General features: G+C 39.1%; 1 protein-coding gene across 1 annotated transcript in view; it reads right to left on the bottom strand.

The window, feature by feature from the left end:
• Grxcr1 (glutaredoxin and cysteine rich domain containing 1) overlaps window positions 1-14,556 on the bottom strand; it is a 79,181-nt gene that overhangs the window by 44,165 nt on the left and 20,460 nt on the right. The gene's annotated exons all lie outside the window — the stretch shown is intronic.

Raw genomic sequence — 14,556 nt, 5'->3', positions numbered from 1 at the left:
GCCTCAAGTTCAAACCCTAGTAAAAAAAAAAAAAGAAAGAGTAAAATAAGCAGAATATTATGACAAAAGTCCATGCTAGAAGAAGTCCACTCAACTTATGACCAAAAAGGAAAATGAAAATGAAGGGAGCAAGTTACACAATCCCTTTGGACAGTATGTCCTCAGTGATTTAAAGACCTCCCAGTAGGCCCTAGCCCTTAAGGCCCCATCCTCTCCCAATAGTGCTACCTGGGGGCAATGAGCCTTTAGCAAATGGACCTTTGAAAGTAATTCAAGATCCAAAAGAAAATATAACCATGATGCAACTTGCCTGAAAATTTTCCAAAGCTTTGTGAAGAAATGATCCATAAAATCTAAAAAGCAATAAAGAAAAGGAGTATGGATTTTTTTGGCTGACAATATAATAGAGTGTTCATCCAATGGACTTGTTATTCAGACAATAAATACATTCAAAAAATATCAGACATCCTCTTATCTTGACCTTGGCTGGGCTGTTATCTTCAGTCTTAACTTTGTCTAGAGACAACATGGCAAGAAAATTAATAGAATGAGACTTTCCTGTTGCCTCTCTGTCTACCAAGTATCTGAGGTCATCCTGGATGCATTAATCTAAACAGAGCCCCATTTCCAAATTCTCTAAAACATTATCTGGCCATTGATAATAGGATTAACATTAGCAAAACATCTTGAAATATCTCCACTAGGATTTATATTTGTGTTTCTCTGTCACTTATGTTCCAAAGACTATTTCGCTCTCAAATTCTTGATGTTGAGAGAAAACCATCTGATAAAAGTTCCCAATCTAGACATCCCAACACAATCTCCATCAAATATTCAGTGTAGTTTTCTAAGAAGAGTTAGAAAGGGGTTGTAATTTAAATTCAGTTGTAAAAGAAAAACAAAAAGAAAGCTTTTGTTTTTCAAGAAGTCTAGTTTAGCCAGGTGTTTATGACTCACACATATAATCTTAGCTATCAGGAGGCTGAGATCTGAGGATTGCAGTTCAAAGCCAGTCTAGGCAGGAAAGTCCATGAGACTCTTATTTCCAATTAACCACCTGAAAATCAGAAGTAGAGCTGTGGCTCAAAGTGGTAGAGCACTAGCCTTGAGCAAAAACTGCTCAAGGACAGTACCTTCAAGTTCCATGACCAAAAAAACCCCAAGAAGGCTGGTTTAAGCATGCAATTGTATGTAAAATATATTATATAATTGTATATATGCATAATTGCATGTATATATTATATATAATTACATGTATAATTGCATATATAAATATGATTTAACACCTGGCTCTGAGAGTACTAGCTGCTACCATTTACACTTGATACAAATCACTTCTAACACATGTAAGAAAATTTGCTAATTTGATCAATCTCTAATTATTGTTGTACTTAAAGAAAAGAAATAGAAGATAAGAATTAAGTTTACTCAGCTCTTTGACGTGCCAAGTACTATGTGAGACCCTTACACATGCATTATCTGAATTTTGAAAGCATATATTGAGTGATAATAGCTCTATTGCCCATTTAATCTTTTTTTTTTTTTGTCGGTTGTGGGGCTTGAAGTTGGCTTGGGCACTGTCCCTCAGCTCTTCAGCTCAAGGCTTGCATTCAACCGCTTGAGCCACAGCACCACTTCCGGTTTTCTATTGGTTTATTGGAGATAAGAGTATCACAGATTTTCCTGCGTAGGCCGGCTTTGAACCATGATCCTAAGATCTCAGCCTCCTGAGTAGCTAGGATTACAAGTGTGAGCCACAAACGCCCTACTCCATTTAATCTTATTATATATTGTACATCTGTTTTATTCCAGCAACTGCTCCATGTACTGGCAATCATGTGGCATTGAATAAAACAGAGCAAAAAATAATTTGTGCTTCTAAAGAGCTCACATTCTCATGGGCTTATGGAACATACTCACCCAGAGTTCGGCTTGAAGATACCAGAATGAGGGGAAACAGCAAAATAAGTTTAATTTTTTATTAGAACTCTGTCATTCCATTTGATACTTGTTTGAGTTTATGAAAACATAACAGAACTGCCATAAGGAAACACTATTCTCCCTAACCTCACGGAGGGCAACACCAACGGAGCAACTTCTGGTAAAAAGAGTTAGAGGGAAAACCTCTCTTTAAAGAGATTTTAGAAGTGTTCACTCAAAGAAATTCATCCCTTGGCAATATTTAATGGAGCCACTAATAAGTCAAAGTAATACCTTCTCTCACCTAAGATCCTATGTTAGTTCATAGCCATTTATGTCCAGGAAGCATCCAACTCAAGTGAAAATGGCTGGTGGGATTAACTCAATAAACTGTCTTTCCATACAGTCCCTGATCCTCTTGATATTTTCCAGGCTGGGAAGGTGGCTCAGTGGTAGAGTGCTTGCCTTGCATACATGAGGTCCTGGGTTTGATTCCTCAGCACCACATAAGCAGAAATAAACAGAGCACTAGCCTTGAGCTGAAAAGCTGAGAGACAGTGCCCAGGCCCAGAGTCCAAACCCACAACCAAAAAAAGAAAATATTTTCCATCCCATTCCTTTGTTCCAACCCATTAAGTCCCCTGTAAAGAAGAAAGAAAAAAAAATCACAAGTGCAAGTCATTTGATTTCATTTCCATGAAGAAGGAAATGCGTTCTGTGGTTTTCACATGTAGAGATTTAGCATTTCATTTTAAAGTTAGTTTTATCAAAGAATGCCATTCTGAGACAATCATTAAGGAAAATTATAAAGTAAATTAAAATGATAATGAAATGGTTTAAAAAATAGCGAACTATTGAAATTAGCAAAATTTGGTTACTTGGTCTGCTGCAATTTATTCTTAAAATGAACCTCTTCACTCATTTTGTAAAATGATTCAATTTTTACTTGCCTCTAGAGTTGAATTATTCCAATGTTTTTCTATTCTGAGTAATAAAAAAATTGAGTTTTCTTCTGCTTTTAGATCTGTAGTTTTATATTCTGCTTTCTATTCATCCCCTCCCAAACTTCTCACTGATTCTCTCTCTTCCATCTAATTAAACATGAAACTTGTCTTAACCTGAAGGGTATTCAACCTAAACACTGAGTCTTACCAATTGGTCACATAAGAATATAAGGATTCAGGTTTAAGAATTTGGGCAAGATGGTGGAACAAAAGCTTTCTCTGAGTTTGTGAATGAAAAGAGTCAGGATAACAAAGAGAAGATGGTATTCAGAAGAAAGCAATAGAGGAAGAGAACTTGCAAACACAAAAGGAGGACAAGAAAGCGTAAGAGCACAGCACAGAGAAATACGTAGATGGCAGATTAAATTAGGAAACAACCTAGAGCTCCAGCCCTCCAGGAGGAGGAGAAGCTGAAACCTCCATCTCAGAGTAAGCTCAGTAACTTGGCAACAGACAGCAGATCTAGCCTGTAAGTCTCCTCCTGTAAGCCTTAAACCCAGTGTCAGGCAGTGACTCGTCTAATATGATAGACTAGTATTGGATAAGAAAGATGTTCTTTGGCTTCTCATATGTTAGAGAAAATGGAATCAAGCAGCTACATTTTAGTGCTGAACTGTGTATCCTGAGCACTTGTGGTTTTCCTTCAGTGTTGATCTTGGAACTACATACCCCCAGATACCAAGGGTCTATACTATACAAGAGTATCCCATAGTTATCAAACGCTTATTGAACTTGAAGGGGAATTATGGATCTCATTCCTGTATCATTGCAGCACCAATTGGCGGTAGAATCTCCTTAGACTCTTAGTAGGTTCTCCTCCCATGTTGACCCATTCTGTAAGCTTCCAGCTTCTCTAGGCATGCTTACCATACATCACACCACTATCTGCTATTTCCAAGTGACACACTATGCCAGCACATAAATCATAATTTCACACTTGGCTTTGAACACTACTCTTCCAGTTTGCATTAAGTGAAGAGTAACATCATTGGTTGATCATAAGCTGTGAAATCAAAAGCCTTCCTGGCTGAATGAGCAAGCATATCATTAGACATATTAAAAAGTTCTTCTTAGTTGAGATAATTGCTCTCTGGCATAGACTCACTGTCTGTGCCCCATGCTCCTCTCCCCTGCCCCCCACTTCACCTTACCAATTGTTAACTCCAAGAAAGGAAGCCAGCCCAAGACATCATCCATCAGGTTGTCCATTGCCCTGCAATGAACTCACAGCCAGCAATGCTGAGGAAGCATATTGTAGGAAAACTCTGCTAACGAGCAGCTACAACGCCAGACCCCGCCCATTCTCAGATGTCCACAAGACTTGTTATTCCTAAGAGGCCGCAGGCCGGTTAGTTTGTCACAAAGGCCATATTGCTGTGCATGAAGAAAAAGCTCCATGGGCATGATGAAAACCAACATGATAAGTATACATATGTCATGTCTCCAAGAAAACTACATACGCAATGAACTTGATTGATTAATTAATTAATAGTATAAATGGAAAAGAGCTAGTACAGGAATTGACCTCTTAGAAATATAAAATTAAGCCTGAGTTCCAAGAATTGATTTTTCCCCCCAGCTGGTGGTATGGTTGGCCTTGTGCCAACTAACCTAGTAAAAAGGCATTCTATATTCTAAGGCATCTGTTGAGAATTATAAACATGGTATAGTGGCTTTCTGTCTTATCCAAAGTTATTCCTTTCACTTTCTATGGAACTGTCAGATCTGAAGCAATAATCTAAAAGATTCTGATCTTGCATGGAACTGTCAGATCTGAAGCAATAATCTAAAAGATTCTGATCTTGCAAAGTTTAGAATTATAACACGTCAGATTTACTCTGGAGAAGAGTTACATTTTACAACACATAACCATAAAAAGATAAGCAGAAGCAAATGGGATACTTCAAACATGCCACGTCATGGCCACAGCCTCACATTCACATGCCTGGAGGAGATAAGCAAAGATAGGAGGTATATATGAGTCAGGTCTAAGAAAACAACAGTGTAGACATGAGGATAAACACTGAGGACCTTCAGACCTGGAGTTAGGAAAATGATAAATATGAATAGGGTAGTGCTTATTGGAAGGTGAATTAGCCTCTATTCAGATCCATCTGCAATTATGTAAGGAAAGTAGTCCAGTTCTGCCAAAAGATGCCAGTAGAGATGGAGGTGTGACTAAGCAGGAGACCACCTGTCCAACAAGTACATGACCCTGAGTTCACACCCTGCACCATTAAAAGAGATAATGAAAGATACATGGATGGACAGACAGACAGATGGCTGGATGGACAGATGGATGGCTAGTTACAAAAAAAGATGCAGAACACAGACAGATAGACAGACAGACAGACAGACAGACAGATAGTTATAGAAGATAGATGGATAGATAAGAGTTGGATAGATAGATAGATAGATAGATGGACAGACAGACAGACAGACAGACAGACAGATGATAGACCACTAATTTCATGTGGAGGAGAGTCCTCTAGTGTTCTGTACATGTGAATAACTTGAGATGCCTGCTGGGAAAGAACTCAAGTATCAAAAAAGAAATGATGAAACACAAGACTTTGCTGCAAAAGTAATGAGAGATCGGAACAAATATCTTCGATGTTGTGTCTTTCCTCTCTCATTGCCAAGTATGTCGCCTCTGGCAACAACACTGGCACATTCAGGAGAAGCATGTGGGTTAAGCCACATGTGTACAGGATAGACATCAGACACCATGGCAGTCAGAAAATGGAGCTGGAGTGGAAGAGAAGATGATAGAATACCAGGAAGTCAAATGTTAGAGCTTGCATATTTGTTTACAAGACTTCCATGTTGGAAATTCAGTGAACAACGCCAGGTGAGACTAATAATAAAGAGATCATGAGGTTACTTCTCTCCCAAATTGATTAATACCACAATAATAAGGACAAGAGTGGATTTGCCCTTTATGCTCTTCTGTCATATGGACAACAATGTTCCTCCCTAGGAAGCATTGATAGCACCATCTTGGAAGTGGAAACCACCTTCACCAGTCACCAGACCTTCCAGGGCCTTCATCTTTGACTTTCAACTTCCAAAATCACGAGAAGCACATTCATGCTCTTTATAAACTTTCTGGATTCTGGTATTTCATAGCAGACTAGGAAGCCACTGGCAACGTTTTGTGCCTGTGAGTAGTGCTTCTCAAGCTTTCATGTACCAAGGTCTCACGTACTAAAACACAGGGGCATTCGGTAAGTCTGAGTGATTCCCCTCTCATAAAAAATGTATGATTCAGGTAAATTTTCAAATGCTGCTGTTGCTAGTCCTTACCTGACAAACTGAGAAGCAAAATCTTCTCTCTTCCTGGAAATTATTAGTGCATCTTATGAATTGATGGAATGATTAGAACTAGAATTGAGGTGATCTTAGTTTGAACCCTTCATCAAAGTGAGGCTGAAAGTGGAGCCGGAAAGGCAACACCCACCAGGAGAAGTTCAGGGGGTTTTATTATATGCATAGAATGCTAATTCCAAAAACACTCTATACTCACATATAATCAACTGCTGGCTGAGTCAGACTTTCACAATGCTTATTCACCCATTAGGTCCCCTATCAGACCTCATGATATAGAAAAACTAAATATCAACCTGAATAGATTATGTACTTCTCTCTCCTGTCACTCTAGTTATTTTCTTATTGTAAGACTGGTCCGTGCTTATTTTCCACCTTCCAATATCAAGGCAGCCTTTCTGCTAGGGCAGCTTCTTTTATGATGAAAAATCACTCACCATAAAGAAGGTCTTATCTAAGAAGCCCCGTGTACCTCCACTTTGGCTAGCCACTTTTTCAGCCACTGTTTGGTTAAATAAGTGTCAGTATGGCCATGTGACACTCTCCCTATGTAAGAGGCATTGATCCTCAAGTCACCAGCAGGGAAAGTCCTCTCTGGTAGGGCTCCACAGAGCTGCATTTTCATTGGTAGTTTTTCCAACCCTTCATCTGGGATTAATTACTCCACTGGAGCAATCTGCCCAGTACAACAAAACAATTTTCATTCATCAGCTGCAAGTGCGAGATTAAGCCACAGTTTCGCTGGGATGAAACACTAAGCTCTCATTTGAGCTGTCAACAAGGGACAAAATGAGACAGGTTTCTCCCCGTGTGTTCCTTTTTTAACTCTAAAATCAGATTTGATTCTCATAATTGTTAGTATTGTACTCTTGAGATACTATATATGTCATATGCATATGTGTGTATATGATATGCATATAGCGTATGTGTTATATACATATATAATGCCTGATATACTGAGAACCACCAGCCATGGCTGAATATATTGAATACAAGCAAATTACAAATGTTGTCCTAAGTTAGCTTCCTTTTTATGTGAGTAAATTCTTGATTTTAATCTCATTAAATCAAGAATTTTGTTTGACTCTAAATCAAATAGACATTATTAGAGTGAAATATTATACAAAAAGAGAACATAATTTTTCTTGTCTTTTTCATCAACATATATGCTAATTTATTGAAACTCTTCACTTAAATTTTATTGAACCTGAAGACAGATTTCGGATCTCCCAAGTTCTGGTCAGTGGTAGGATAATGGTAGCTTTCTGAATCTAAATCACACCATCCATCCTTCCAAATAAACATAAGACCAACAAGAAACAACAAAGACAACAACAAAAACACCCCACACATGTCCTCCTGCACTGATTAGGAAGGATAAAATAGCATGTGCTTCAAATGAACTGAGGTGGAAAAATAAACACTAAATTTACAAGAATTCCCTTTACAACTATTGTTAGCTTTGTCCACTGGAAAGCAAAGATCTGCTTTCTAACACTGTCCTCCTAGTTCCTCCCTTTACTGCTCTCCTACAATAGACCCAGTATTTTTTTTAATTCCAAGTCCTATCTAGTGGTTTGTAACATTTTGATTTACAAAGGTGTCTGGTTGAGTCATTTTCTCTCTAAAATTATACAAGAACCTTCATGAATTGTCACACAGGCAACAAGTATTTGTTCTACACAGGATGAGTAACTTGACTGGAAACAGAATTATCTGTTCAAAATAATTTCTCTGAGAGATGTCCAGTCAAGATGGAATAAGAGCATCCTTAAGTTTAGGTGTGCCCCAGAAATGCCCTAACTCAATGTTCCAAGTACCCAATAATGAGTGGTAAGGTACATTTTTCTTTTCTGTGGGATAATATGATTCTGATTTTTTGAGAAAATAAGCATTTATCATTGAAAAAATTTGAGAGGTTAAGACCTTTCACAAAGTGGGCAAATATAAATACTGTACAAGCTTTCCATCACAGAACAAAGGGATCTCCCACTTCGATTTGCTTAGTAAATTTTTTAAATTATATTTTAATTATCTTTAAGTCATTGTACACAGGACCAGAAATAGAACAGGAATAAAATGGTTGATATGGGTAAAGGCATGTAGTTCTCACAGCAAAGAATCTGTACCAGACTCACTGTCTAAATGGAACTAAACAAGAAGTCAAGCTAGAGGCAAGGAAAATAAGCTTCTTGGCTGGCTAGAAATGAAGTTTACACAGGATGAGGTAAAATACAAACAGCAGTGCAAATAGGACTTGAGCCAATCTATTCCTTTGTATGTTTTGTAGTTGATCCAAGATATATCTGCTATCACTGTAGGACAAAAGCCATTAAGTCACCATTTAAGATGTTTCCAGATTTAAGGAAGCACAAAAAACTACTAATTGAAATAAGGATACTGGGTCTAGCCGGTGCCATCTTGGTCCCCTGGAGGATGATGGGGAATTGGGTTTAACTGGCACCATCTGTGCTCATGGTAGAGACACCCAGGTGATGGGTGTGCCTGAATTCCTAGAGGCAGAGGTGGGCACTTGGACAATAGGTTACTGGACCTGCCAGTCTTGAGTCTTGGACTCTTAAGCTCCCTGGGACCCTGCCCCCCGACCTGACCCTATTTAGGCCCGAACCAGCTCAGGTGTAGGTATGCCATGCCACGTCTCCTGTCTTATATCCTGTCTCCTGGCTCTCCTCCAGTCAAGTGGCATCCCACTTTAGCTTTCCATTGGAGTTTATCACTTTATTGGTATTGTTTTTCTGCTCTTTATTTTTCCAGGCTCTCCTGCTCTCATGGCTTGGTTTTCTAACAATGTTAAGTGTATTCAAGGGGCTGCAGGTCTTTGTGACAAGAGTCCACCTGAGGCAGCCAGCTCTCCAATAAAGACTCCTGATTCCACACCTCAAAATGTGGCGTCTCTGTTTTTCACGACTGAGTTCCCATACAACAGAACTGGGCAAATGGAAAGAGAAGAGAAAGATATCCTTCCATTTAAGCCAACGCTTCATCCTAATTCCAAATGTGTGATTTAAGTGAACCCTAGGAAGGACAGTCAGTATAGTGAGATGAAAATAAAGATTTGGAAACAGATATCCTTTACCTATTTCAAATCCTTGTGTCCTCACACCTCTCCCATTGCGTTCTCCGCTGTGGTAACCACCTCTGTGTGGATTCTATTCAGCATTAAGCAAGACAATATCTTGTCTGTGTTGATATGTGTACATATAAAGTGAACATATCGGAGAATAAGACTGAAAGAGTGCAAATGAGAGCTTGAGAGGAAGGACTTCTGTGTGTCTGTCACTGCTTTTGTACTACCTCACACCCCCTAGGCCTCATGTCAGATTCCAGCCACAGCTTCAATGAATAGTTAATTTTTGTTAGTTGTGGGGCTTGAACTCAGGGCCTAGGTGTTGTCTGAGCTTTTCTGTTCAAAGCTAGTGCTCTACCACTTTGAGCTACTGCTCTACTTCCAGTTTTCTGGTAGCTGATTGGAGATAAGAGTCTCATGGACTTTCTTGCCCTGGCTGGCTTTGAACCACAATCCTCAGATGTCAGCCTCCTAAGTGGCCAGAATTAGAGGCATGAGCCACCAGCACCTGGCAATGAATAGTTTCTTTCATGCCTGAATCCACTTTTTACAAACAGAAACTCATGCCACACAACATTGGCTTTCTGCCCTGGACTTTCTCCCTCTCCTTTTCTGGCAGAAGCCTATTCATTTTATATGATCTGCAGCCCAGATACATGGGTGGACGTCTAAGGACAGACTTTAATCTCTTGGGCAACCTTCAAGAAAACAGATTGTGTGTTGTCATTACGGTGTGGGATTCTGGGTGGCATATAAGACCGTCCTCAGAATGCCCCAGAGGGTTCTAGAATCAATCTCCAGCTGTCCATGGCAGTAATCCATACACTATGCCTTTCCCCCTCTCCTCTTTTCCATATTCCTTCATCCCTTCCTCTCCTGGAATTAGCTTCCCTATAAAACCCTGAATGCAAGTCCTTATTTCATGTTCTGTTTTTGAGAGAAACTCAGGCTACTACACCTGGATTCAGAAGTTCAATTTAAATGTATGTTGTGAGAACCCCCTTGGCTTCCTTTTAGAAGAGGAGGAACAGGGTGCGATTTACAATTCTATGAGCACAGGAGAGAACCGGTGGGTGGAAACAAAAATAGGAAGAATTTCTTTCTCTCTGCTGCAACATAGAGAGATAAAGCTACTAATCAAACTCAGGACATAGGATTTTTTTTAAATGAGAAAATAACAATAATGACCCTAACATTGATTTACCAGGTTAAATTTTATGATTGCATTTGGGAAAAAAAAGGAAAATGTGTGAGGACTAGCTATGACACCAGGTTAAATTATTGTAAGGAGTTTGTCTGGGATTGGGGTTATTTGAAAGTAAGGGCAAATGAGAGGAGATGGCCCTCGTTCTTCGTCTCTGCTTGTTTCAACAGTCACTTCAGCTTCTCAGTAGCCCCACTTTCAGAAGTGAAGAAATCCCAAATTTAGTGTATCTGTTTACGTCTGAGGTGTGACAAACATAGCCAACTTAAACAGGGTCAAATAACTGGCAGGACTATATTTCCCTCAAGTCCCTGGTTACTCACAACTCCTGGCAACCAATTCTCTCCTTTCTCTTTTTTCCCAAGATGCATCCTTTTTGCATTTTGTTTCAACACAATGTGTCAAGGTCAGATCCCTTCACCACCACCAATGTCTTGGTCTTTAACCAGGCTGATGCACCACCCTCAGCGGATTTTAATGTTGATACAAATCATTCTCACCTCTCTTTGCTCCAGACAGATGAATGGGGCGACATTATCCAGGAGACTGGAATAAAAAGGAGGAGCCAATAACTCATAATCCACAGGACCTCATGCTAGTCTTTTAGTTTTAATAACATCAATTAATAAGATGTGATGAGCAAGAAAATCTTCAGTATCTGGTGCTTTGATGAACAAAACATTTATGTTCTACAATGTAAGAAACAAAGCACACACACACTGAAATATGGATACTGGGTCTAACTGGCACCATCTTACCAGATAATGGGGACTTCCCAAAGATTCATTAGAGGTAAAATCCACTTTTCCAGCTCCACCCCCAGATGATAGGCTCCTGCCAGACCTGTGCCATGAACATGAGACTCTGAACTCTCAAGCTCACTGTGAACCTGCCCACTGACCATGGCTCTATTTAAGTCCTTAGATCTCAGCCTCCATCACGTCATGCCTCTGTCTCCTGACTCTCCTCAGGTCACCATTGGTGTCCCTCTTCATCTCTCCATTAGGGTTGCTCTGGGTTTTTTCAGATTGTTTTCTGCTCTTTCTTTACTCTCCTATCCTTGTGGCTGTTTCCTAACAGTGTTAAGTGTATTCAGGCTTCACGTTCACATGAAGTCTGTTCACAATTGCCAGCTTTCTAATAAAGACTCCCAAATCAACCTCCCAAAATGTGGCCTCTTGGCATCTTGAGATAAAATTCCTATGTAAAAAAATAACCTAGCAAACTTGCAGCTGTTCCTAACATATTTGAGAATTTGAGGTGTGTTGGAACTATGCCTCAAAAGGCAAAGACAATTTCTTTTATTTTGTACATATTACTTTAAGAAGCACAGGGTTTGGTAGACCTCTTAGAGTTTTAGCTTCTATTTTTCAAGTGGCATAGAAGGATCCAGGTTTAAAATAAGACCTTAGAAAAAGGTCTTCAAGATCTTCAGGTTGAGAAACAAGAAGCCAGGAAGCTCAGATCATACAACCCAGTAGATTTCATGTTACCAAAGCTATCTGTGGGAGAAAGTCACCATACAGAGGCTCTGACCAGCCTCAGTAGGAATTCAGCAATTCTGGATCAAGAATGCCATAAGCAAGAAATAACTACCTGGCATTTGAAAAGCAGTTTCAGACATGGTTGGATTCCTGGTTGAAAAAAAAAATAGCTGAGCATCTGTCCTACCCTGCCATTAGAAATAACTACAAGTATTCACAATGTGTACTATTGCACTTACAAAGTCAGACATTGCAGCAGTTCCATTATTAAATGAAGGAGGTTTACCCAAGCTGCTGCTCACATGGGTTCAAAAGTCTTAACTAATTAAGCAGGAAAGAACGTTGGCCTGCTGTGTACTATGCCACGTGGTCCTGTCCTGAAAGCTTTAGAGCAATACTGTGGAGGTAAAGATAGTCCATCTGCCTGGAGATAACACCTAGAGGAATAGGGCACCATTCTTCAGGAGTTCATTTATACCCAAACCAGTGGCCATCACATCTTCCTGTTACTAGCAGGAAGAATTTGAGTCCGGGTACCAAGAGAAAAATATAGAAACAGCCGCATTTTCTATTATTCCTCGTTGTCTGCCTGAGGAATTATGCTTTACCTCCTTACAACATCAGATATTTTTAGTCTAAGACCTTCATCCCAGAAGGGATGAAGTAACTAAAATTGCTATCTGTTCACCTGGGTTCATCATGACACTTACCTAGCTGTATAAAGAGAAGTTGCCATACAGACAAAAAGGTAGTTGACCTTGAAGATCACAAGGAATAATGTCTGCTCCATATAGGGACACAGAGAAATGCTTGAAACTCATATGGGCTTAAATGTAAATGGCTACCACTGCCCAAAGAGAGGAAATAATGATTAGAACACTCTCTTATGGGTCACCCAATCATAGAAGCTGCTAAGATGGTCAGAAATGCTAGATCAGAGCAGGGGACTACAGAATAGATAGTAAAAGAAGAAAATAAATATTACTCATTGCTTCAAGGTAAAAGCACTCGAGGAGTTATAATTTATTTCTACCACTAACTTCTCCATTAACTGGGAGAAAGTGATGCCTACAATGGAACAGAACTAATAGAAGGAAGGAAAGAAGTCTGCGCAGTAGAAATGGACTGTGTTGGTGCTCCTAGACTTCTTTCACAGTGCCAGCTGACTTACTCAAAAGTAGTCAGGGAACCAAAGTTCAATGACAGATGACACAGGCATATAAACGCCAGCCCAAACCTGAGGCCTCCGTGTACAACTCCACACAGCACATTGTGTCTCAGAGCCCCAACAGTGTCTGCACAGATACTGGTCCCCACTCGCATACCCTCCTTCCTTGCCCTAATTTGTTTCCTTCTCTCTTTTTCCTCTGAGAGCCTTGGAAAAATCACTTGTCCCAAGAATCCAATCTCAAATTCGTCTTCTCAGAGACACAGCTTAAGACGAAGAGAAGGAAAATAATAGAAAGAACTGCAACTGGTAGATCAAAATGAAGTTAAAAATCTAAACACAAATAATCTTTTCATTGTCCCTTAAGTTATTTGGACATTTTTGTCCCTGTACATCATGCAAAATGAGTCAAACACCCAACATTTCAAAGTTGCTGTGATTAAACAAACAGATCATTACCATCATCACCAGGTATTTCAAAAGAATTGCTCTTTTACTAACATTGATCATGCTTTTAAATAATTCAAAAATAAAATAAAAATATTTATTTTCTGACTAACAAAACCAAGGAAGCACAAGAGCAATGCTCAAAAGCCTGCAAAGAACTTTGCTGTCATTGTTCTCAAATATGGAATGAGCTCCACTTCCTAACTGTGGAGCTGCTGAGCTTCTGAGACAGAGGAAAGGGAGGAGCTGGAATGAGCACAGTAACTCAGTTGCTATTGTGTGTTTTGTTTTTTATGGAAGTGAAAAAAGTGCAATGTTTGATTGTAAGTTCCTTTCTATATTAGGTTGCTCAGATTAGGGAGAACGTAGATATGCACTTTTTTTCCTTTTGAGGGAACTGTAGGAATTGAACCCGGGATCTTATGTATCCAAGGCAAGAACTGTTCCACTAAGCTATAGCACCAGCTTACATGTATTCTTAAATTTTTTAATTATTTTTAAATTTTTTAATTTTTAAATGCACAACTGCTTCTATGGAGAGAATAGATAAGTAGTATAGCTAATCATTGATGGAAAAGATGACTATAAAAGATGGGTGAGCGTGAGAAGGATGGAGAGAATGATAAATATGGTAATAGTGATCAACATGCATTGAACTCATTGAATTGTAATGCCTGTGTACTACAACTGAAAGATAATAAAAATAGAATCGAAATAAGAAGAAATACCCAATATATTAACACCTGCTGTTTGTTAGTAAAAGTTGTCAATCTAAATGTCATTTGAAGATTCTGTAATTGTAGAATGTTAGAATAATAGAAGTAGAATAAAAAGTGCTGACTACTGAAAATAACTTTAAAATAAATTAAAAAACAAGAAGAGGAAAAAAGATATGTATACAATTTATTAAGCAA

This window comes from Dipodomys spectabilis, unplaced genomic scaffold (genome assembly GCF_019054845.1).
Source record: "Dipodomys spectabilis isolate Male_0828 unplaced genomic scaffold, ASM1905484v1 ptg000043l, whole genome shotgun sequence".
Lineage (NCBI taxonomy): Eukaryota > Metazoa > Chordata > Mammalia > Rodentia > Heteromyidae > Dipodomys > Dipodomys spectabilis.
The sequence above is the reverse complement of the archived record's forward strand: the minus strand, read 5'-3'. Positions and strand labels throughout refer to the sequence as shown.